This window comes from Callithrix jacchus, chromosome 6, assembly GCF_049354715.1.
Source record: "Callithrix jacchus isolate 240 chromosome 6, calJac240_pri, whole genome shotgun sequence".
NCBI lineage: Eukaryota > Metazoa > Chordata > Mammalia > Primates > Cebidae > Callithrix > Callithrix jacchus.
Window position 1 is genome coordinate 146317460 of NC_133507.1, and position 26092 is coordinate 146343551.

The 26092-nt window shown below is 40.7% G+C and overlaps 1 long non-coding RNA gene across 5 annotated transcripts in view; it reads left to right on the forward strand.

Moving 5' to 3' along the window:
- The window catches only part of LOC118154772 (uncharacterized), a 122328-nt gene that overhangs the window by 2243 nt on the left and 93993 nt on the right, over nt 1–26092 (forward strand). For 3 of the 5 annotated variants that reach the window (XR_013519131.1, XR_013519130.1, XR_013519129.1), the window contains 3 exons: nt 11720–11822; nt 15487–15576; nt 17350–17509. This is a non-coding gene — a long non-coding RNA (uncharacterized LOC118154772). Of the gene's footprint in view, nt 1–11719; nt 11823–12447; nt 15449–15486; nt 15577–17349; nt 17510–26092 lie in introns of those variants that run through there. The other 2 variants (XR_008482301.2, XR_013519128.1) reach the window with 2 other exon arrangements.

A 26092-nucleotide genomic window follows, 5' to 3' on the forward strand; every position in this document is an offset into this window, starting at 1 on the left:
GAATTATTGTTGAATGGCTACTATATGTCAGAAACTGGGGTGAATGAGACAGATGGGACCTGCCATCACATCCTTTTTCACATCTCACCGTTTGTAAACTACAGACCACATTGGATTTGGCCCCAACTTTGTATATACTTCAGTCCAGAAATCAGATATTTTCCTTCCTAAGGAAGCAGCATCCTCAAAATGTATATAAAATACTTTCTGAAGCAGCAGTAGACTATTTTTCTGTGCCCAGTCGTATTCCCTGACTTGCAGATAGCTAGTAAACTTTCAGGATGTTGCTTTTCTGCAAACTGCCACTTAATCTAGCAGAGAAAGCAGCACCGGAATAGGAACTTGCTGGATCTTGCATGCCTGGTGATTGGTATTCCTACTCATGCTGACAGTGTCCTGACACAGGAAAACAGTGGCCTCATTTTCATTTATTCTTTCCATTTATTCATATGGAGCACGCGCATTCGGAGAGATCAGGCAGTTGAGTGGGCCAGCCCCTTTTCCACATCCCAGTCTGTAAAAGAGGAATATAAGGTGTGAGGAGCTGGTAAAAGGAAGTAATAGCCTCTTCCTGACCATCAGTTTCTAGGTGTTCAGGATACCAAGTCCCTTTAATCAGTGTTTCAGATCTGCTGATTTTGTTTTATGGATATTGGTTATTAAAACAGCTCCAAGCCCACCATTTCAATTTGAAAGACCTATTCAATGGTTTTGAGTAGAGCAAGACTATGTTAGAGAAAGAAAATGTTTTTCAAATTGAAAGGCAAAGATGTATAGATACTATCAGCTCCTAGAATGGAAGGGCTAGATCTTCTGCTTTCTTGTCTCTACCAGGCAACTAATAAGTACTATAGGCCATTAGATGTGGAGTTGTACATATTTAGGGTAGTAGCATGTGTATGTGCATTACAAGATGACATGTTATTGATGAGTACCCCATTGAGAACATAACCACAGATGCTTAAATATGTGAAAACTGTAAGCCTTCTCCATGTACCTTCTCTACTGTGTCCTTACAATTTTCCTTATATATTGAGACAAGAAGCATATGAGACATATAAGCATATGAGACAAGTTACATCTTAAACTAAAAAATTTTAAATGTCTGATTGTATCATAAAAATCCATCTCAGTTTTTCATTACCCTGTCATGAAAAGAAAATCATCTCCTGGTAGCTCTGGAAATACTCTGGTTGGCTTGGATAGTGTTCTGTTTATTCCACATATACATAATAAATTAATATTCTGGAAATAAAAATATCTATACTGCCAACTAACCTAATTTAACATAATATAGATTATCAACTTAAAAATATAGGCATGGCATCTACATAATCTTGTTTCAAAGAAAAAGAATTTCTTCTTATTGATACCATTGTAACAGTAAATGTATCAAGAAACCTCCAGGGGACAGTTATGAGTAAGTATTGCTTTCATTCATGACAAGTAAAGTATACATTCAGATTTATAACTCATCAGCTCCGTCTTTGTGAAGTAAGTTAATTTTGGAATTGAGATAAAGCATTGTGCCAAAAGAGCTATAAAAGTAATAGTCTAAATTTTATGTTAGATTTAGTAATTGTATGAATTATAAATACTACAGTGGACAAATGTAATAAAATGGCTAAAATGGAATTATCTTTTTTTTTTTTTTAGACAGAGTCTCACTCTGTCATCCAGGCTGGAGTGAAGTAGCATGAACTCAGCTCACTGCAACCTCCTTCTGCTGGGTTCAAGCAATTCTCCTGCCTCAGCCTCCCTAGTAGCCGAGTAGCCCATGCTAATTTTTTGTATTTTAATAAAGATGGGGTTTCAACATGCTGGCCAGGCTGGTCTCAAACTCCTGACCTTGTGATCTGCCTGCCTCAGCCTCCCAAAGTCCTGGGATTACAAGCATGAGCCACCTCACCTGGCAATGGCATATCTTTAAACTTCTCTAATAAGCTACTTCTCTTCAGTTCCTAATAAAACTATATTCTTAACTCTTATATCTAAAACTGATAGATATCAAAATCTGAGAGAAGGAGCCCTTATAAAGAGAAGAAACTTTAAGGTCTAAAAGATATGAAAATTGTTGGGATCAGGCTGGGCATGGTGGCTCACACCTGTAATCCCAGCACTTTGGGAGGCCAAGGCGGGCAGATCACCTGAGGTCAGAAGTTCAAGACCAGCCTGGTCAGTGTGGTGAAACCCCATCTCTACTAAAAATGCAAAAAAAAATTAGCCGGGCATGGTGGCAGTTACCTGTAATCCCAGCTACTTGGGAGGCTGAAGCAGGAGAATCGCTTGAACCCGGGAGGTAGAGGTTGCGGTGAGCCAAGATTGCGCCATTGCACTCCAGTCTGGACTCCCAAGAGCAAAACTTGGTCTCAAAAGAAGAAAAAATTTCTAGCCCAAAATTGATAACATGAATTCCTAGAGTAAGTTGACTTTTAAGTTGTTGGTCTCTGAGTTCTCTAATTTTTACATGGTTGGATATTGGGCAAAAAAATCCCTTTAATGGACAGTTCTGAAATAGTGTGACAGGTGGATGCCTTGTTAGGATAAAACCAGCAACTTTACATGTAACCCAATTAAAAACCTTTTAAAGAATTTTCATGTATGGGAAATTGATTAACAATGGTATGGAAATTCTCTGTTACTGCAATTCTCATTGAGAAGTGGCTATCTCTACATGAACCTTTGGGTTTTTTTTTTTGGTTTTTTTTTTTTTTGAGACGGAGTTTCGCTCTTGTGACCCAGGCTGGAGTGCAATGGCGCAATCTCGGCTCACCGCAACCTCCGCCTCCTGGGTTCAGGCAATTCTCCTGCCTCAGCCTCCCGAGTAGCTGGGATTACAGGCACGCACCACCATGCCCAGCTAATTTTTTGTATCTTTAGTAGAGACGGGGTTTCACCATATTGACCAAGATGGTCTCGATCTCTTGACCTCATGATCCATCCGCCTCGGCCTCCCAAAGTTCTGGGATTACAGGCGTGAGCCACTGCGCCAGGCCTGGGTTTTTTTTTTAAGAAAAAAATCTACTCTAGATGTTTGTTGTAAAGGTGGTTTCCTATTCTTCTGTTAATTCGTGTAGTGATATTTGTCCTTTCTTTGGGAGGGGAGGAGATATTTCCTATTAGCACCCTGGTCTCTTGTTTTAAAGGAATCACCCACTGGGTGTGGTCTGGGTAGATAGTGGCTTCACTTCCTACCACGGTTAGTCTGCAGATCTTCCCTGTCCTCTGCCCAGTTCGTCCTAGGAGTGGAGGTGTGAGGGAGACACAAGCAATTGGACCTTCTCTGGAAGCTCTGACTCTTGAGTAGGTGGCCAAAGACACAGGGTGGCCTGGGCTCTTCCCACAGAATGACTTTACTTGCAATTCCTGCTCCTTGACTTTCTAGCTGTCCTCTGGTTCCTGCTTGTTCTCCTACCTCCCCTAATTTCTGTAACTCCCAACATGCCTTCCCCAGATTCCATTTTTGCTTAAAATCATCAAAGTTTTTTTCCCCTATGTGTCACTCAGCGTCCTGGCAGGAAACAGATGGCTCACTCCAACAAGGAAATTGACAAGAGTTTAACGACACGACTTCCACAGAGTATGGGTAGAGTTAGAGTGCGATCAAGGCATGATGAAGCATCTTAGGACTAGCAAGAGCAGGGGGCCTTGTACTGCTTCCAGGCTTGAAGGGCAAAGTGGCCACCAGAGGTTCTTGCTGTTACTACGGGAGAGAGCTGCCTGACACACTGAGGCCTTGACGGGGAACCAAAGCTACTGATGCTTCCCGACACAGTGAGAAGGCTACCAACAGACAAAATACCTGCCTCAGTATCCTTCCGTGGGACTTCTGGCTGGTGCCTTCCATTTTATGAACCTAACTGGAAGCCAGCACTCAAGGGAGCCATTGATTGAGTCCATAAATGTCACCAGGGTGGCTGGGTGTGGTGGCTCACACCTGTAATCCCAGCACTTTGGGAGGCCAAGGAAGGTGAATCACCTGAGGTCAGGAGTTTGAAACCAGCCTGTCTAACATGGTGAAACACCGTTTCTACTAAAAATACAAAAAATTAGCCGGGCATGGTGGTGCATGCCTGTAATCCCAGTTACTCGGGAGGCTGAGGCAGGAGAATCACTTGAACCCGGGAGGTAGAGGTTGCAGTGAGCCAAGACTGTACCATTGTACTCCAGCCTGGGCAACGAGTGAAACTCCGTCTCAAAAAAATAACAAAAGTCACCAGGGTACAACTATCCAGGATGAAGAAAGGTGGAGACTAGATCTGGAGAGGCTAACAAGGAATATTTGTGTAGAGAGCTTGCAAGCAAGCCCTTAGAGTGATAAAAGTAAAAAACGTATTAATATAAATTATGGTAAAGCCCCTCATAGAGTTACAGAGTCTGTACACTTTAGGGAGGTGTCTAGCTGAGGAGGCAAATGGAGACAGATATCCAAGGCCTGTGTCCTGCAAGGGCCTTTATCACTTAGAGGAAGGAGCACCTGTTTGCTTGATCAAAGATGCCAACTCCACTCTCAGCTGTAAAGCTGTGGAAACTGAATTTGTTCCAGTGGTGGGCAGGGCCTTTTCTTTTTTTCTGATTTGCACAAAGCCACCATGTAGATTAGCAGTGGCTCTGTGCGTTGCCATGTTAACTCATATTTTAAACTGTGAAACAACAGATCACAGTGCTTAAAAATGCCACTTCTGGAGTCAGAGTATCTGGGTTCTAATCTGAATTCTGTAGTATATTAAGTGAGCCCCATTTATTCTCATTAGTAAAATTAGGCCAATAATAGTACTAACCTCATAAGACTAGTTTGAGGATTAAATGAAATAATGTAGATGAAGTATTTAGCACAGCACCCCACACATACTTTGATCTCAGAGAGTATTAGAAGTTATTTTATTGTTAATTTCTAAGCTTATCTTTGTGTTTTCACCCCTAAATTTGGGAAATGACAAATACATGTTTACTAGTTTCTGCTTGCTTGCTTGCTTTCTTTTTTTGTGGAGACAGTTTCACTTCCCAGGCTGGAGTGCAGCGGTGCAGGTGCGATATTGGCTCACTGCAACCTCTGCCTTCTGGATCCATGCCTCAGTTCTCATGCCTCAGTCTCCTGAACGGCTGGGGCTGCAGGTGTGCACCACCACGCGCGGCTAATTTTTTGTATTTTTAGTAAAGGTGGGTTTCACCATGTTTCCCAGGCTGGTCTCAAACTCCTGAGCTCAGGCAATCCATCTGCCTGCTCGACCTCCCAAAGTGTTAGGATAACAGGCGTGAACCACTGTGCCTGGCCTGCACTTATGCAACTACTACCACATTCTGTGTGTCTGTCTCTTTCCTGATGCCCACTTCCATTATTTCTTACACAGTGACCTCTCTTTTATTCATATCTGGTACCTATACTTTCAGTCCTCTCTCAACCATATCACTCTCCAATCAGTATTCATCTTCCCTGAAATGTTCATTTATCTAGACCTTTCCACTAGCTGTCGCTTATCTATGAAGGAAGTTCCCAGGTTGAAAAAAGGAAGTCCTTGTATTAAAATTTGAAGTGGAGTCTCACTGTCTCCCAGGCCGGATACAGTGGTGCAGTCACAGCTCACTGCAGCCTTCAACTCCTGGCCTCAAGTGATGCTTCCACCTCAGCCTCCAGAGTACCTGGGACCACAGCTATGCACCACTATGCTTGGCTTTTTTTATTTGTTGTATAGATGAGGTCTTGCTATGTTGCCCAGGCTGGTCTCGACCTAGGCTCAAACTATCCTCCCACCTAGGCCTCCCAAAGTGCCAGGATTACAGGCTGAAGTACTTTTTTATATCTATTGATAAGAAGGCAGTTCTTCCCATAATCATGTCCAAGCTTCTAGAGGTAATTGGGATGGTCCATGTGGCTGTAGTTTGATCAATTCATTCATTATTGGTTTTTGATGAATTTTCATGGCTACTCCCAATGTTACACTAATCAGTGCTATATGCTAATGAGCAACTGTGTGAAGGATAGGGAAGGATTACAAATTAGTTGAATACAAGCAATACTGCTTATTACTATTATTATTATTATTATTATTAAGACAGGTCTCACTCTGTTACCCAAGCTGGAGTGCAGTGGCACGATCTTGGCTCACTACAACCTCTGCCTCTGGGGTTCAAGTGATTCTCCTGCCTCAGCCTCCGGAGTAGCTGGGATTACAGGCACCCGCCACCATGACTGGCTAATTTTTGCATTTTTTGTAGAGACTAGGTTTCACCAGGCTAGTCTCAAACTCCTGACCTCAAGTGATGCGCCCACCTCAGCCTCCCACAGTGCTGGGATTACAGGCATGAAATATTGCGTTTTGAAACAAGTCAGCAGACGCTCCTCCATATCAATAGCTAATACCTTTGAACTCAATGAATATTAGTAATTATAATTATCTACTCAAAGCAATGGAGTAGATGAGTAACTAGAGAAATACTTGATATTAGATGATTGCTAAGAATTAAGTTTGCCCATGAAAATTATAGTGCATCTGTTATGGTTTGGATATAGTTTGTTTGTTTCCATCAGAACTCATGTTGAAATTTGATCCCCAGTGTGGTGGTGTTGGAGGTGGGGCCTAGTAGGAGGTATTGAATCATTTTGAATCGTGGGCAGATCCCCATGAATGACTTGGTGCCATTCTTGCAGTAGTGAGTTCTCACAAGACTGGACTAGTGCTCCAGGAATAGATTCCCGTGGCCAAGTGCAGTGGCTCACACCTGTAATCCCAGCAATTTGGGAGGCCAAAGCAGGCAGATCACTTGAACTCAGGGGTTTGAGACTAGCCTGGGCAACACGGCGAATACCCATCTCTGCTAAATACACACACACACACACACACACACACACACACACACACACAAAGTTACCTGGGTATGGCGATGTGTGCTTGTCATCTCAGATACTTAAGAGGCTGAAGTGGGAGAATCACCTGAGCCCGAGAAGTCAACGCTGCAGTGAGCCATGATCGTGCCACTGCACTCCAGCTTGGGTGACAGAGTGAGACTCTGTCTCAAAAAAAAAATTCCTCTGAAAGGAGGTTGTTACAAAGTGAGGTTCTTCCTCCTCTTTCATCTCTCTGCACACATGTTCTCTTCCCCTTTGACCATCATCCTGTTCTGACCTAGCTCAGGCCCCTCATCATAGGCCAAGCAGATGCTGGCGCCATGCTTCCTGTACTTTCCACCCTGCAGAACCGTGAGCTAAATAAACCTTTTTTCTTTATAAATTGCCCGCTCACAGATATTCTGTTATAGCAACCCAAATAAGACCAAGACAGCACCTGAATCAGCTAAACTGCTTTCCACTGCAAGTAACAAAAAACCTAACTCCAATTGGCATAATCAAATATATTATGTCATATAATGCGAAGTCCAGAGGCAGGACGGATTCCAGGCATGCTACATCGCAGTGCTCTGGCTCAACACTGTGACAGTTTTCTTGGCCCTGGCCTTGTACTTGATTGCTGGTGAGGTAGCTACAGTCATTATAGGTATCACGATACAACGAAGTCCAAAGGAAGAAGGGAGACTGTCTCTTTCTTATAGGTCTTTACTATGAGGAAGGAAACTGTTCCCAGAGGCAGGAGACTCTCTCTCATGGCTCATTAGTCAGGACTAAATTACATTCCTATTTTAATCCATTCAGTGGCAAGGGGGATGGGCATAGTTAATACTAGTCATAGAGGTGGAATAGATCTTTACAGTCAACCATTACCACTTATTGGTACACAGCATGTTTGTCTCTTTCTGAAGAGATTTACATGGAGATTAATGAATGTGAAGGAGAATGTCAAGGAAGTGTGTATGTGTGCGTGTGTGTGTGTGTGTATATAATAGTGTTTGGCTAATGAAAGTGCATGATCTCAGGACTCAAACTGCACTGAAAGAATAGTTCTTATCCACAATAGTTCTCAGATGATGAGAGCAAAGAAAAGTACATCATAACCTGGGACCCCAGGAAAGGTGAAGCTTATTGCAGAAGTTGCCGTGGGCTTGCACATTTCCACAAACACCTGCACTCTCCTATCAGGGGTTGTAGGCTGCTCTTTCAGACGCTCTTGGAGAAACCTCATTCCCTGTTACTTGCTTTTATGTAATCTATAGACTAGACTAGCCACAGGCAAATGAGAACAAGGTGGATGCACATGTGGTGCAACTTGACATGAGAAAGAGGCCCTTTACCCTCCAAAACGCTCTCCTGTAAAAACAAAGCAAACTGGCCGGGTGCGGTGGCTCACACCTATAATCCCAGCACTCTGGGAGGCCCAGGTGGGTGGATCACAAGGTCAAGAGATTGAGACCATTCTGGCTAACACAGTGAAACCCTGTCTCTACTAAAAATACAAAAAATTAATCGAGCATGGTGGCATGCACCTGTAGTCCCAGCTACTCAGTAGGCTGAGGCAGGAGAATGTGAACCCGGGAGGTGGAGGTTGCAGTGAGGTGAGATGGTGCCAGCAGTGAGGTGAGATGGTACCAGCCTGGGAGACAGAGCAAGACTCCATCAGGGGCAGGGACAGGGGCAGGGGCAGGGGGAGGGGGAGGGGGAGGGGGAGGGGGAGGGGGAGACCAAACGCACAAAATCACAGAAACCCAATTAACTACATGCTAATTTATAGACTAGACTCAATAAGTAGCTATGGGACCAGACCAGTCTGGGCTACATGGTAAGCCTCATCTCTACAAAAATATATATATATTTTTTTGTTGTTGTTGTTATTTTTTTTTTAGATGCAGTCTCTCTCTGTTGCCCAGGCTGGAGTGCCATGGTGCAATCTTGGCTCACTGCAATCTCCACCTCCCAGGTTTAAGCCATTCTCTCTCCCCAGCCTCTCGAGTACAGTCAGGGTATTTTTATTAGAGATGGGATTTCACCATGTTGGCCAGGCTGGTCTCGAACTCCCAACCTCAGATGATCATCTGGCCTCAACTTCCCAAATTCCCTTGGATTACAGGTGTGAGCCAATGTGTCCAGCCTGCCAAAAAAAACGTTTTTCAAGTTAGCCAGATGTGGTGGTGTGCACATGTAGTCCCAGCTACTCAGGACGCTGAGGTGAGAGGATCAGCTGAGCCCAGGAGGTCGAAACTGTGGTGAGCTGTGATAGCACCACTGCACTTCAGCCTGGACAATAGAGTAAGACCCAAACTCAAGAAAAAAAAAAAAAAAAAGAAACCACTTTATCATTTTGCCAAAATTTCTAGTAAGACAGACACATCTATATGAAACACATGAGAAAATAATGTGACAAAGGAATTCAAGTATGTGTCCTACTTGAGCCAATATATGAGGAAGAAACCACAAATATAAGATTCTCGGGAGAGGGCTCCGTGTAGCTCTCTGAGAGTCTCCTGCTCCTAATCTGGCTCCTGAGGAGGACACTGGGATTCGGTTCTTCATCTCCTCCTTGTTGATAAGAAACTGGCATATTACATTAAAAATTAATCAAGACATCTCCAAAGAATAAAGTATGATCTTGGGTTCATTTTGGACACTCCTAAGAAGAGTAAGGGGGTATGTGAGAATTTGGTATTGGGGTGTTTAGGGCGGAAATGTTTATACTTGACGGATGCAAAAATGTGTATCAGTCATCGTGGAACCCCTCAAGCACTTGACCCTGTCTTTACCATTAGGTGGCAAAAGTGCATGTGTCTCCCTAAGATGTGAAGAGCTGGAATAACAAGGAAACTTCCCTTTGGGAATAGAAGTTAGTTTCAGGTCAGATCTGTTCATAATTTATTGCTTCTTTTTTGGGGAACATTTACTAACTTCCTTTTTTTTTTTTTTTTTTTGCCATCCTGCCTGGCTATCTATCTATCTATCTATCAGTCATCTATCTACCTGTCATCTATCTCTGTCTCTCGGGCTCTGTCTATCTATCTATTTATCTGGCTGGCTCCATCTGTCTTTCTGGTCTATCTGCCTATCATTTTTTTTAGTAGAGATGTAAGCTTGCTATGTTCTCCAGACTCTGGATATGTTGCTTTTTGGTTTTTTTTGTTTGTTTGTTTGTTTTTTTCTTGAGACAGAGTCTTGCTCTGTTGCCCAGGCTGGAGTGCAGTGGTGCAATCTCAGTTCACTGCAACCTCCGCCCCCTGGGTTGAACCATTCTCCTGCTTCAGCCTCCTGAGTAGCTGGGATCACAGGTGTGCACCACCACACTCGGCTAATTTTTGTATTTTTAGTAGAGACGAGGTTTCACCATGCTGGCCAGGCTGGTCTCGAACTCCTGACTTCAGGTGATCTGCCCGCCTTGGCCTCCCAAAGTGCTGGGCTTACAGGCATTAGCCACCACACCTGTCCTAACTTCCTGAAGTAAGGTATAATTTCTGGCATGTTCATGGGGTCATACTTTTGCAAGGGAACAGAGGGCTCCCACTGATTGAACACCACCGGGGTGCCTGTGTCATGACTGCGTTTTTCTTTACATCCTCACACAGTCCTGAGTGACTGAGTATCATTATAATAGCATTGTGACAGAGAGCACTGGGGTCAACCCTGGGCTCTGCACTAACTAGCCAAATGCCCCAGGGTGCTCCTTTTTATAAATATAAATAAGGAGATAACAGTACCTACCTCGGGAGATGGTCATGAGAATCAAATGAGGGAATGTTAAGTATGCCTCACTCAGCACCTTGCAAATAATAAGCACTTAGTAAACGTCTGTTTGTGTTTTGTTGTTTTCCTCGTTTTACAGGTAAGAAAGTCATATCTCCAAGTGATTAAGTAACTTGTCATATCAGAGAGAGGTTAAGTAACTTGCTTAAGGTCACCACATAAGTAAGTCATGAGAGAGGAATTCAGACCCTTTATCTAATTTCAGGTTTGTCCAATTCTAGAGTCAGATATTTCACAACTATGTCATCTTTCTGTTGAATAGTCTATTTCAGACACTTTATTCCAGTTACACAGGATCATGGGATAAAGCTCCTAAAAGTTGGAAATTTAAAATAAATATTTTTGTTGCCATCCTGAGTGTTCTGCACTTAGGAGGCATTCAGTGGATGTCGCTGCATGACTGAAAGATGGCAAGGCTGTGCTTAAGACCTTGATAGACTACCATGTTGCAGTTTTCAGTAATAGACTGAAAATATAATAATACTCTTACCTTAGCAAGGTGGAGAGGTTTGCCTGAGGTCATAAAGCTACCAGGTGGCAGAGCTCTGGGGAGAAGTGTGTGTGGCTGCATTCCTGACCCATGTGCCTAATGCCCTGCTGAATTGTCCCCTCACTTTGAAAAAGCTACTAGTGTGTTCAGAGTGAATTTAGTGTAGTATACAGAAAAGCCTTAAGGAACCAGGACCCAGGAATCAGGCTTTGTTTCTCTGCTCTGATGAAGTAATTGCCATCAAAGGAAACATGTAAAACAAAAAAACAATATGCAAAACCAAACCAACAAATAAACTAGCCAGTAAAGGAAACACACTCATGTGCTTGGTTTGGGGTGGGGATGGGGCCCCACAAAGTCAGTCAATTTCCATGCCATTTGCAACTTCTTTATTTCTATCTGTTGCTATGATCTTTACTCATGATGACCATCTTTGAGAAAAGATTTAGTTCTGCTAATTGTTATATGTTAGAGAACGGAGCTAAAGTTTCAACAAGTTTTGAAGCAAAAAAATTTTCTCAGTTTACCAGAAAATTTATATTTATCTAAATGTTCCAACTATAGTTAATAGATTTTTTTTAGTAACCACAGTAGAACTTCTTTTATTGCAGTTAATTGTTTCTTGGATTTGGGTATACTGTGTGTCAGGCTGCATGTGCCCGAATAGATTAACCAACTAAAGAGAAACTTGGTGTGTTTCGTCTAGACTATAAGGTAAGGTTTTCCTTTAGCACCAGGATTTTAAACCCACCTGATGCATTGTGTTACAGCAAATATAATCAATCACTCAATTCTGAATATCTAAATCACCTTAAAATATAAAAATAAATATATTATTTTATTATTGTGAAATTTTAGCTCAAAAAGAAAAAAACCCACCACCGACTCTATTTATTCTAAACTCTGTTTAACTATGCAGGCTGGCATGTTTGGGGGTGATGTATACTGATGTTTTCAACTGGATTTGTAGTGCATCAAAACAATAAGGATTTTGGATTGATAAAGGGATGGGTAGAAAAATATGTGATAATACCACTGCACAGTTCTTTCGGCTTTTCATTATGTCTAAAATTTTTCAATAAAATGTCGGGAAAAACATAAGTGCATGGATTAAACTACTTGTAGTCAGACATTATTTAAAAGAGTCCAGAAAATGCTTGTATTATAGAAAATCTCACATTAAGTGAATTGATTATGAAACCATAGAATTAATACTGACTTTGGTTGCAATTTATCAAGTGCCCAGTATCTGCCACGAACTTCACAAAGTGCTTAATAAATGTTATCTAATTTAATACAAGTGTCATTTGAAGTAAGGGGAATTATCCTTGTTTTACAGGTTAGGGAACAAGCTTGAAGGTTATATGACATGCAGAGGGTACACATCCAGTGAGCAGCACAACTCTGAAACCGTGTCTTTGTCTGCCTGGGTATACAGCCAATGCTGTTAGCCACCGCACTCCAGGAAAGGGAAAATTGAACTGGAAACCTTTACAGATTATCTAATTCAATGTCCCCAACCCTTCCTTACAAATGACACAGATGTTCGCCAGCACTAGGATCCCAGAATTTCTACTCTTCGGTCAAGGTTTTCCCATTAGTCACCGTGTGTCTCTAAGTACAACTGTTTTGTTGTTTTTGTTTTTGTTTTTGTTTTGAGATGTAGTCTCCCACTGTCACCCAGGCTGGGGTGCGACGGCGAAACCTCGGTTCACTGTAACCTCCACCTCCCAGGTTCAAATGATTCTCTGGCCTCTGCCTCCCAAGTAGCTGGAATTACAGGCGCACACCACCACGATCTGCTAATTTTTTTTTTTTTTTTTTTTGAGACGGAGTTTCACTCTTGTTACCCAGGCTGGAGTGCAATTGGCGCGATCTCGGCTCACCGCAACCTCCGCCTCCTGGGTTCAGGCAATTCTCCTGCCTCAGCCTCCCGAGTAGCTGGGATTACAGGCACGTGCCACCCTGCCCAGCTAATTTTTTGTGTGTTTTTAGTAGAGATGGGGTTTCACCATGTTGACCAGGATGGTCTCGATCATCTGACCTCGTTATCCACCGGCCTCGGCCTCCCAAAGTGCTGGGATTACAGGCGTCAGCTACCGCGCCCGACCCATACAGCTGATTTTTCAAAATGGATTCACTATAGGATCCTTTTAAGTAACAAATTTCCATAATGCCCTTCAGTTGTAATTTGATATAGTAGAATTTCATCTATATACTTTTTTTTCCAGATATCATGTATGTCGTAAACGGGGACACCCTAATGCTCTAAATAGTATGTCCGAGAGTGTAATATTAGCTTGCTCTTTTGAATGAACTCGAATTGTGCAGATTTCCCTGATGGGAAAAAGGCAAGAAATTCTGAAATACTTAATACATATATATTTCAGCCATTTGAGTGAAAATGCTATAATTCTGGAAATTGTTTCACAGCTCAATTCTAAACCTATGGCTTTTCTGATTTACATGGTGCAACCCACCTTAAAAAAACATGAACAGAAGGAGAGTTGAACATTAGAAAATAAAAAGATCATTTATGTCCTGTCCTCCACTTACATCTATCCCTTCCCCATTTGTCTTCAATGTTATTTTTGAAATCCTGATGTGCATGTGTGGCAGCACTGAAGAAATGAAAGGAACCACTAAGTCTCCTTTTAGGTTTTACATTCTAGGCAGTTGTCCATCGATTCTAGAACCATTAGGCAAGTGTTTGGCCGCTTTGAAGTTAGTTTTGGGTTTAAGTTTCAGGCCCATCACTCACTAGATGAGTTTCAGTGAAACACCTTATCTTGTGAGTCAGTTTTCCATCAGTTATAAAATACTAACCTGACAGGATTATTATGGGTATCAAATCAAAATGTATTTATGCTTTGAAAACAAAAAAGCAAAGACAGAAAAGAACAATGTCATCAACATTTTTTTAAAAATTACCCTTTGTTTGTTTTTGCCATTTTCTATTAGCATAATTATATGTTTTTAGTGTGTGATAAAACTATAAACATCTTTCTTGATTTCAGAGTATGGAAATGCTGGAAGATAATTTTCCATTGATCTCTTGCATATCTTGCAAGTGAGGCACTGATTTCCTTTATTACAGACTATTTTTCCAAGGATTTTTATATAATAACCTTGGAAGACAGAGAAAATGTCTCTTTACGGAGCAAACAGCAGGCATGCTTACTATTCCGTATAAAAGATTCCCTAACTTTTGGGTTTCTCCACTGTAACACAATCAATTTTATGTGGAGCTCTCTATCTGGGCTTGTCCCTGTTGCCCTGTGGGAAGTGGGCCTTGCGGTACTGGTGAAAAGGCTGATACTCTGTCTACTTCTCTTGCTGTAGGGAATAAAGCCTCCTGTCTCTGCCCCAGGAGTCTTGTGTCTTCTAATGATCATCATACTCTGTGGCAGGCTAATTTGTTAGCCCGCAAAAAGTAAAATCTCAGGCCCTTCACCATTCTCGACAGGAAGTTGGAATGTAAAATGGGGAATGATTTTTCCTTCTATCATGACTTGAGACAATTTTTACAAAATATGTATCAACTTTTTGAGAATGGGCAGTATATTGTGATTAATCTTATAGATTCTGTAGCCAGGCTGTTTGGGTTCTAATCCTGAATAGTGGTCTTTTTTAGTTTGGATTCCCAAAAACAGACCCTGAGACACAGATATGAGTGAAAATAGTTTATTTGGAAGGTGATCTTAGGAATCACTGATGGAAACTGAGGAAGTAGGAAAGGAAAGAGGAGACAGACAATAAATGATGAATTTTCAAGTGAGTTATGACTGTGGATAGCTAGAGTTTAATCTTATTTGGGAACTCTTGTAGCCAATACAGAACATGTACTTTGGATTTTCCCACTTGAGGGGTGAGGGAGCTGGATATTATACACTAAATCACATGAGTCCTTGCTTGAGGGACCCTGGAAGAGGGTAGGTACTGATTCTAGTTCTGGATTTTGGGGTCTGCCTTGCACAACACAAAATAGACTTCCACAGGACCTGGCAGGTAGGTGTGAGATTCGGGTGTGCGTTATATTAATAAGGCCAAGGGAACATAGCTGGCACAATCACAGCTTTTGTTATCGATACCCTCCAGCAGTATAGTCTTATGAAGTTACTCGATCTGTTTATGCCCCTGTTCTCTCGTCTGTACAATGGGAATAATAGCATCAACCACATAGAGTTGATGAAACAATTAAAAATCCAGCCTGTGTAAAACACTTAAAACAAGCCATAGTCTTTCATAATACTGTTGTTTTAAAAACAACAGTACTGCTGAACAGTATAGTATGGTTTTTAAAAAATACTGCTGTTTATTGTTGTAGAAGAACGTGACCTTTTGTATTTATTGAGATTTTTTCTGTCTCATTCTCTAGCATTCTGGAGATTGACTTTTAATTCCTTAACATCATGGAATTTTATTTTATTAATATTACATGCCTGAGATTGAATCGTCTATATTCCAGGTATATTGATGTTTGACTTTTGTCAGGGGGCAGCACTGACTGCCTCGTGGGAAGCACGTGGAAGGATGTGTTTAAAACTCATTCCTATGTAAATTTCCTTAGAGAATTGATGGGGCTCAGCACTCCTGAACTCTTTAATTTGAAGATTTACTGCTTTGTCAGAGAAACTAATTAGATCTTTTTTGAAGTGTCAGTAACACAGCAGCATTAGACTCAATTTTCTGTTTCTCTATTATGGGAATGAGAATATAAAAGAGAAGTGTATTTTAAACTCAATTTTCCAACATTATATATCATTTGTGTCAGACTCTGACAAATCGGCATCATAGTAATGATGGAATTCACCAAAGGAAAACACTCAAGAATTTTAGTAAGCCTTACTTAACTTTCGATTATGGTAAAATTCTACTATTAAGCTAAACAGCACAGGTAGGAAATGACAGTTTACTGGAAAAGAGGCCCGTATTTACAGAAACCAACTCCTCAGAGGTCTATAGATTTGTCTGTTTCCTACCTTAGTAGCATTCCTTTTTTATTCTCCCTTTTAGTTTAGTAAGCAAATAGTCCTCTCTCTTAACTCCTGACCTCTTATTTAAAGATCCTAGCCACTTTTACATATTATCCAAGTCGTTATATTAAGGAAATTGGCTAAAGAAATTTCCCCAAACCCTTTCATTTTTGCAGTTGCTCACATAGGTATTCTTTTTTGTCTGAGGATATCTTAATACAATATATAAGTGAATATTGTTAAAAGCTAAGAAAATTGGCTGGGTGCGGTGGGCTTATACCTGTAATCCCAGCAGTTTCAGAGGCTGAAGTCAGGAGATCAAGGCCATCCTGGCTAACACGGTGAAACCCTGTCTCTACTAAAAATAAAAAAAATAATTAAAAAAAAAATTGCCGGGCGTGGTGGCACTCTCCTGTAGTCCTAGCTCTGCCTGAGGCCGAGGCGGGAGAAACGCTTGAACCTGAGAGGCAGAGCTTGCAGTAAGCCGAGACTGAGCCACTGCACTCCAGCCTGGGTGACAGAGTGAGATTCTGTCTCAAAAAAAATAATAATAATAATAAACACTAAGAAAATTATAATTTTTCTATAAATATTGTATCAGTGTTTTGAGCCAAAATAAAATTAGTCATAATTTTCTGCATTCATAAACGTTTTGCATTAGTCATAGTTTTTTTGCAATAAAATTTTAATAAAATGCTTTTTTTCTAGTTACTGTTTTCTTCCACCTTAAACATCTTAAATTTGAATTCTATTAAATGGTTTTTAATTTTTATTATGAACCACAAAGAGTTGTAAAACCTATAAGCTTTCTTTTAATCCATTAGTCAACTTTTAAAAAACCTTTGATGTCTTATTGATCTATAATATTTTTCTGAGTGAAATGTCGAATAAAGTTTCCTATAAATTTAATCCATATACGCTATGACACGATATTTATTTCTTGAATTTTCCTAGCCATTTTCCTTCCTGCTCAATATGAACTTAATAAAATATATTAATATATATGAAAGAAATATGTATACCTATGGATAATATGAACCAAATGTTGTTACCTGAAACAGAATACTCAGACTATTAGGGAGGAAAAATTAATGAAATTCAGCGAAATGCCAAACTCAAGTTTTAAAAATAAGTTCAAATTGTATTACAGATTTATGGATGTTAAGAAGTGTCATAATGTTTTAAATAGTCTTTTAGTGCATATATGTGGTTATAAAATAATGCAGTAATAATTGATTGAATTATATCTCTTTGCTGTTCATTAGCTCATTTATGGAAGGTCATCCCCTTATTGAGACCAGCTCAAAAGACCCTCAGGAACTTAGAAGACTCCTGCTGACTTTGAAGATCATAGTCCCAAAGCAGGTCCTGAAATGCAGCAGCAAAGAAGAGCATCACCGTCAAAGCTCAACTTCCATCAGAATGGTAAAGTAGGCAACAGGCGTTTTGGGGGCCACCACTGCCTCCCCTTTCTGTACCATCTCCTACCTCCCTTCCCTCCCAAATGCCCAGGGTCCTAGTCCACAACTGAGCTATTTGGAGCTCCTCTGCAGCATCCCACTAAAGCTCATTTTTCATGGCATATTCTGAAGTGAATCAAATCCTATCTTTCAACAAAAGTTACTACTTGTCATTCCATTTTTTATGGGCCCAATTTTTTATCTGGGGAAAGCTAATATTCAAAAAATCTATTTCTGATAAATTGTTAATGATGAGAATGGATTTAGGATAATGTTTAGCACAAACATACTTGCTGAAGATATAAAAGCATCTGGCAATCTAATAATGTCTCTAGTCACATATATATATTTTAACAGGGGCCACTTGGATACATTTCTTAAACTACAGAAAACGATGCTAAAATTTCAAAGTTCCAGACCTATGGGAAAGTTATATTTGGGAGTATGTCACCCATTTATTAAGTTTGTACCCTCATATAATTGATGCATATGGTGAGCCTGGTCTAATGGGCGAAATCTGTTACAATATGAGTATGCATTGAATTCAAGGTACACTGTTGGAAATTTGAGGCTTGTCAGTGATGCTGACTATTTCTGGGCACTGGTACAAGCACCAGAAAGAAAGCTTAGTTACATGTTTTCTTTAGTGATGACATGAATTAAATAATATACTCTAAGATTAGATGTGTCACCTATTCAACACAGAGTACTTACAAATGGCCTCAAAGCAAATATAGTCTGTTAAGTGCAAAAACTGGGGAATGTTGACAGCTGCCAAGCCCACATAATGTTTACACATTTTATATGCTAAGCAAACATGTCAGTCAGTTTGTCTGACCCAGCTGTGCCCTCTTCCTGAGAACATGTTCCCATTGGTGAATGGGCAGCAAGCCACATGACCCAATCCTCCTGGACACAGTGGATTGGAGCAGAGATGAAAGAGATAAAGGAAGAGAGGGAGACACACGTACAGGCAGAGACGGGAAAAAAGGACAAACCAGCAGGTAGTCAGATAAAGACCAGTGACCATGCAGCTTCAGTGGAAGAGGGAGGAAGAAAGAAAAAGAGAGTGGACTCATTTTGATTTCAGAGATCTTTCCAATTCCTCCTTGTAGTTCTGTGTGTGGCCCATATGTGTGTTCTATCCTGATTCTATAAGATAAATAATCTGTGTAACAGAGAAAGCTAATTTCTATAATAGCATCCAATAGAAATAGAATACAAGACACATGTGTAATTAAAAATTTTCTAGTAGCTCCATTAAGAATATTTTTAAAAACAGGTGAAATCAATCTTTTAAATATATTTTATTTAACCCTATATATGTAATATTGCTGTTTCAACATATAATCAATATAAAAATTATCAGTGAGATGTTTACATTCTTATTTTTATGCTAAGTCATTAAATTCTGGTGTGTGTTTTACAACAGTCCATCTCAACCTGGACGAGCCAAATTCCAGGTGCCCAACAGCCACAACATGATGGCTACCCTGTTGGACAGTGCAGACATAGAACAGTCACTGGAAGGCAGCTGTGCTAGCAGGGGCTGCATTTCCCAGCTGCCTTGCATCTAGGAAAGACCAGGTGACTAGTTATTGCCAGACTTTAGAGTAGAAGCTTTATGTGCTACTTCCAAAATAAGGTGGTTAAGAAGCAGGTATGGGGCCGGATGTGGTGGCTCACACCTGTAATCCCAGCACTTTGGGAAGTCAAAGAAGGCACATCACGAGGTCAGGAGTTCAAGACCAGGCTGGGCAACGTAGTGAAACCCCACCTCTACCAAAAATACAAAGAAATTAGCCGGGCATGGTGGTGGGCACCTGTAATCTCAGCTACTCAGGAGGCTGAGGCAGGAGAATCACTTGAACCTGGGAAGAGGAGGTTGCAGTGAGCCAAGATCATGCCATTGCACTCCAGCCTGGGCAACAGTGCAAGACTCCATTTCCAAAAAAAAGGAAGCAAGCAAGTGTGGCTCCTCTGTCCCCTCTCACCATCTTGGCAAAAATGGACATGGCAGCCTTGGAAGCCATGTGTTAAAGATGGCATAAAAACTTCGTAGCTACTAGGGTGGCTGAGGTGGGAGGATTGCTTGAGCCCAGGAGTTCAAGTCCATCCTGGGCAACATAATGAGATCCTGTGTCAAAAAAACAAAAAAAGAAGCATAAGAAGGAAGGAGCATGGGTCTCTGAAGCATCATGTTGAAGAAAGCCTGCTGTCAGTTGCATATATTCATTTTGAATGTTAAGCAAGAAATCAACTTTTTTTTTTGTTTGAACTGCTATATATTTTTTGGTTTGCTTAGCAGTTTAGCCTGTTCCATCGTTTGTGTGTGTGTATGTGTGTGTGTGTGTACATATACACATATATATTTTATAGAGAGAATATATATATAGAGAGAGCTTTGTACACCAATGTTCATCGAAGCATTATTTCTGTACTGCCGTTAAAAGCTTTTTCTATTTCTAGTGGCAAGTGATACCCTAAAACGTGTGTGTGTGTGCACACAAAATGAATTATCTTTGGGTTTTGTCAATGGGTAATTTATCTGTGTGTAATTTACCTAGGACATGTTTAGGCCAAAGCCTTTATCTGGAAAAGTAAAGCTCTGAAAATAAATCGAAAGGATTAATATGAATGAACTATAAAACTCTTGCAAGAAAAAATTTGACAAGACTGGGCACAGTGGCTCACACCTGTGATCCCAGCACTTTGGGAGGCTGATATGGGCTGATCACCTAAGGTCAGGAGTTCGAGACCAGCCTGACCAACCTGGAGATACGTAGTTTCTACTAAAAGTACAAAAAATTAGCTGGGTGTGGTGGTGCGTGCTTGTAATCTTAGCTACTTGGGAGGCCGAGGCAGGAGAATCACTTGAATCTGGAGGTGGAGGTTTCCGTGAGCCAAAATCATGCCATTGCACTCCAGCCCAGGCAATAATAGTGAAACTGTCTCAATTAAAAAAAAAAAGAAAAGAAAAGAAAAGGAAAGAAAGAAAGAAAAAGAAAACATTGGACAAAATCTTCAAAACATTCAATTTGATGATGATTTCTTGGATATAACACCAAAAGCAAAGGCGATAAAAGAAAAAATAGACAAACTGAACTTTATGAAAATTTAAACATTCTGTGCATCAAAAGACACTAAGCAGAGTAAAGGGTAACCCATGGAATGGAGAAAATGCTTGCAAATCATATATCTGATAAAGGATTAACATCTAACACATACAGGGAACTTCAAAAACTCAATAACAACAAAAACCAAACAACCAATTCAAAAATGGGCAAAGCACTTGAATAGACAGTTCTCCAAAAAAGACATACAAATGGCCAATAAGCATATGAAAACATGATTAACATTAATCTTCAGGGAAATGCAAATAAAAACCACAGTGGGATACTACCTCACACGTATTAGGACAGCTAGCATAAAAAAATAACAAATGAAACAGAAAATAACAATTGTTGGAAAGGATGCAGAAAAATCGGAACCCTTGTGCACTGTTGGTGGGATTGTAAAATGGTATAGCCACCATTAAAAAATAGTATGAGCTGGGTGAGGCAGCTCACACCTGTAATCCCAGAATTTTGGGAGTCCAAGGCAGGCGGATTACAAGGTCAGGATATTGAGAACAGCCTGGCCAGCATGGCCACCCCGTCTCTACTGAAAAATACAAAAATTAGCTGGGCATGGTGGTACACACCTGTAGTCCCAGCTACTCAGGAGGCTGAGGCAGGAGAATCACTGGAACCCGGTAGACAGAGGTTACAGTGAGGCAAGATGGTACCACTGCATTCTAGCCTGATGACAGAGTGAGAGTCTGTCTCAAAAAAAAAAAAAAAAAAAAAAAAAATGGTATGGCAGTTTCTTAAAAAACTAAAAATGGAATTACTGTATGATCCAGCAATTCCAATTCTGGGTCTATACCCCAGGGAATTAAAAGCAGGCTCTTGAAGACACATCTGTACACTCATGTTCACAGAAGCATTATTCACAATAGCTGAAATGTAGATACACCCTAAATATCCACTGTGGATCAATGAATAAGTATAATATAGTACACATTTACTTATTTGTGGAGTATTATTTAGCAGGAAAAAGGAATGAACTCCTGACACATGCTGCAACACAGATGAACCTTGAGAACATTATGCTAAAGAAAGTAAGCCAGGCTGGGCGTGATGGCTCATGCCTGTATTCCTAGCACTTTGGGAGGCCAAGGCTAGCAGATCACCTGAGGTCAGGAGTTCGAGACCAGCCTGGCCAGCATGGTGAGACCCCAGCTCTGTGAAAAATACAAAAATTAGCAGGGTATGGTGGCAGGTGCCTGTAATCCTAGCTACTTGGGAGGCTGAGGCAGGAGAATCACTTAAACCCAGGAGATGGAGGTTGCAGTGAGCTGAGATGGTGCCATTGCACTCCAGCTTGGGTGAAAAGAGTGAAATTCTATCTCAAAAAATAAAAATAAAAAATTTAAAAATTTTTGAAAGGGAAATAAGCCAATCGAAAAAAGACTACTGCTGTATAATTCCATTTATATGAGGCACTTAGAGTAGTCAAGATCACAGTGACAGAAAATAGAATAGTGGTTGTCAGGGGTTAGGAGGTGAGGAAATGCGGGATTGCTCTTTAATGGGTATAGGGTTTCAGTTTTGTAAGATGAAGAGAGTTTTGGAGCTGGATGAGAGTGATGTTTACTCGACAATATAAATATACTTAATACCACTGAACTATATACTTAAAAATCATTAAAATAGTACATTTAATATTATGTATATTTTACCCCAATAAAAATAATTTATTTTAAAAACGTTACTTTAAAAAATCAAGAGGAGGGCCAGGCATGGTGGCTTACTTCTGAAATCCCAGCACGCTGGGAGGCTGAGGCAGGTGGATCATGAGATCAGAAGTTCAAGACCAGCCTGGCCAATAAGGTGAAACCCCATCTCTACTAAAAATACAAAACTTAATTGGGTGTAGTGGTGCGCACCTGTAGTCCCAGCTGCTCAGTAGGCTGAGGCAGGAGAATCGCTTGAACTCGGGAGGCGGAGGTTGCAGTGAGCTGAGATTTTGTCACTACACTCCAGCCTAGGAGACAAAATGAGACTCCGTTTCAAAAAAAAAAAAAACTAAAAAAATCAAGAGGAGTATATGATCAAAGCCTTTAGAACTCTGAAAAGTTGGATTAGTACACAAGGAATTCATCTTTGCCAAGATTTTTTCCAACTTCAAGGTATAGCTAGAATACAGAAAGGATTATTAATAGCGTAAGCATTTAAAATTTATTTTCACTGTGCAAAAATAATTATGACAGAATACTTAAAGTTCCAAAGGCACTGTGTTCAGTCCTGTGATACCCTTATAGGAAATATATCTGTATTTTTACAGGGGGAGATTCTGAGACATAAAATTGTGAAATAACTTGCTCAAGGTCATTTGCCCAGTACTTGAAAGTAGGGCTTCTCAATTTCTGCATTATTGACTTTTGGGGCTGGATAATTCCCTGTTGTCGGAGGCTGTCCTGTGCATTGTGGGATGTTTACCAACATCCCTGGTCTCTACCCACTAGATGCTGGTAGCACCCTCCCCTTCAGGTTGTGATAAAAGACTTTGCGGAAATACGCCTGGGGTCAAAATCGCTCCAGGTTGAGAACGGCTGCTCTAATGCCAGCAGTTTCACAAGGTTAGGGAGGCCCAGCAGAGTCCCTCACCTTAGAACTGGGGTTTCAGAAAACAACTGGTCAGGTCAAGGTGGGATCAATTTAGGAGGAGCTCACATACCAAATGATCACAGCAAGGGTAGAGATGGGAGTTTGGTGATAGGAGCGAACTAATCTATCTGGTTTAACTTTGATCAGAGTATTGCTAGGTGATTGAGCCAGGCCTTCTCCGATTTCCTCGGATAGTGAAACAGCTATCCCAGGGCTTAGGATGGGGAGTTAAGCCTCTAGGTGGGGGGGCAGTGAATAGAAGGCAATGAGAATAGGGAAGCAGACAGGTCATGACAAGATAGCAGAGCAAGGCAAGAATCATCTCAGCTGGGATGATTCAGAAAAACGTAATGAAAAAGTTGTCATCGGAGCAGGCGTATTTTTTTTAAAGGCAAAACTCAATGGTTATAAGGGATGGAAATCCACTCAAATTAATTGCAATTGAAAGAGAGGTTTATTTTTAGGCCGTAGCATGTTCACGTAAATGAGACACAGCTGGGAAAGGAGCTGGAAATTGGAGAGCTGCTGCTGAGGATCATAGCTGCTGCTGCTTTATGTGACTGCATGATCCTTCTTCTATGCATTGTTTTTCAAGTATTCTCTCTTCGTTTGGCAAACTGACTTTCTTTGCTTACTTTTGGTCTCTGATCATCCATAGTTTTGTCTTGTCCATGACTTTGGTTTGGCATAGTGTTGACTCATGAACAGACCCTACATGAGCTTTCACAAAGCTTTCTACGTTGAACGGCTCTGTTAATCTCCAGATTCCCAGGAGAAAAATCTGATTGGTCAAGTTTGGGTCAGCCGTGCATCTAACATGATTAATTCATCTGAAAGTGGGAGTGGGAACACATGATCAACACATGGTCACCTCTGCCCATTCCTTTAGCTGCTCTAGTGGACTAGGTGAAGCGTGGCAGTTTCCAGGGAAAGGAGTTTGGGCAAATACATTTCTTAAGACATATCTATCACAGCTTTAATGAGTGGGTAAAATATGGAAGAATTAACTACTGCGAGAGGAAATGGCACCAACAAAGGCAGAAAACAAAGATATTTTATACATATATATATATATTCAGTAAATTTTCTGGATTAATTAGACTCCGATGTTCAAGGGTCATGACATAGTCTGGATGTTATTGTAGCCCAAGATTTACATAGGGGACGATAAGGTAATGAGGCTGGAAATACATTCTGGCATCAGATTGTCAAGGGCATTTAAATGCCAGACTGAGGCATCTAGATTTTTAAGGGTGTTTCTAATGTCTGAGGATACACCATGGAGGGAGGCTACCATGTTTCTTAAGAAAATATTCTTTGGTTCCTGGGTAAACCTTAGGATCCAGAGTCAAGTAGTAAGTAGGTCAATTTGATTTTACGGTGCATTGAAAGAGAAATCAAGCCAAAAAATAAAACAACGTAGAAATATGGCAACTAGAATAAGAGTCTACTTAGTAAGTTAGAAAAAAAGAAAAAGACTACCTGGTATCTCAACACTTTTAAAACAAAGCTAGTAGATCACTACAAATGACCTAATTAAAAAACCAAACCAAGAAGCCAAAAGCCATTCCACAACAATTGCAAGTAACAATGACAACAGCAACAGCGGCAGCAGCAGCATTTATCAGGCTTCTTCCGCAGGCCGACCACTGTTCTGAGCATTTGTGTGAACGGTACAAGGTAGGTGCATGAGTGCTTTACTCACCATCTGTTAACCACATAGAATCTTTTTCTTTCATGACCCAGAATCACTGAATCTTAGATTTGTAAAGGATTTTGGCCTCCACGCCAGGGGCAGAATCTCCTCTAGACACATCTGTTAATCCTCTAACAGCAACCAGAGTCTGTCTGGTAATTGGCTGTTTACCTAGAACCTAACAGATTCCAGATTATAGAGCCCTCTGGTTCTGAAGACTGGACAGGCAGTTTCATGTACAGAGATACAGTAGACTTGGATACTGTATGTTGGGCCTTAAAGTTCACATTAGAATAGTAGAGTGTTTTGTAAACTGCATGTCTCTATACAGAATGCAGATCTACTCTAGGATTTAATAAGCCTGTGTGCAGAGATACAGCTGACTTGGATACTATATGTTGGGTCTTAAAGTCCACATTAGAATATCAAAGTGTTTTCTAAACTGAATGTCTCTGCAGAGAATACAGAGCTACTCTAGGATTTAATAAGCCTGTGTCTTGCTTTAAATTTAATGCTAATGGTAAACTGAAAAAGATTTCTAGTGACAGATAATTAGTGATAATGGTAATTACCGGCCTTTATATAGTCTTTCACCCAAACAGATGGCGGACCACTTAAAAAAATGAATGCTTTAAGGCATAATTTCTCCCTCATCTTAAATAAAAGTTCCTCTAGGGTCAAGAATAGTTTGTATTTAACACACTGCGTTATGTTACCCATAACTAAACAACAATTTCCAGACAATGCAGTTAGTCTGTTAATTTGCTTAGCAATTAGCTTTGAATAGATTTTTGGCCCTGAGTACATTATAAATGTATGAATGCATGTATGCCTTGCTTATTTTTTGGATTTTATTTTATCTTATTTTATTAACTTTGATAAGCCACCGTGGTTACCATCACATGGATGTCTTCCAGAGAGCAGGAGGCTGGGTCACTTAGCAAGCTTACACAGGCCCTGTCTTCATGAACAGAAGCCTCTTCCTACATTTGTCTTTGTTTTTGTTTGTTTTGACACAGTCTCACTCTGTCACCCAGGCTATAGTACAGTGGTGCAATCTCAGTTCACTGCAACCTCCACCTCCCGGGTTCAAGTGATTATCCTGCCTCAGCCTCCCAAGTAGGTGGAACTCCAGGAGCAC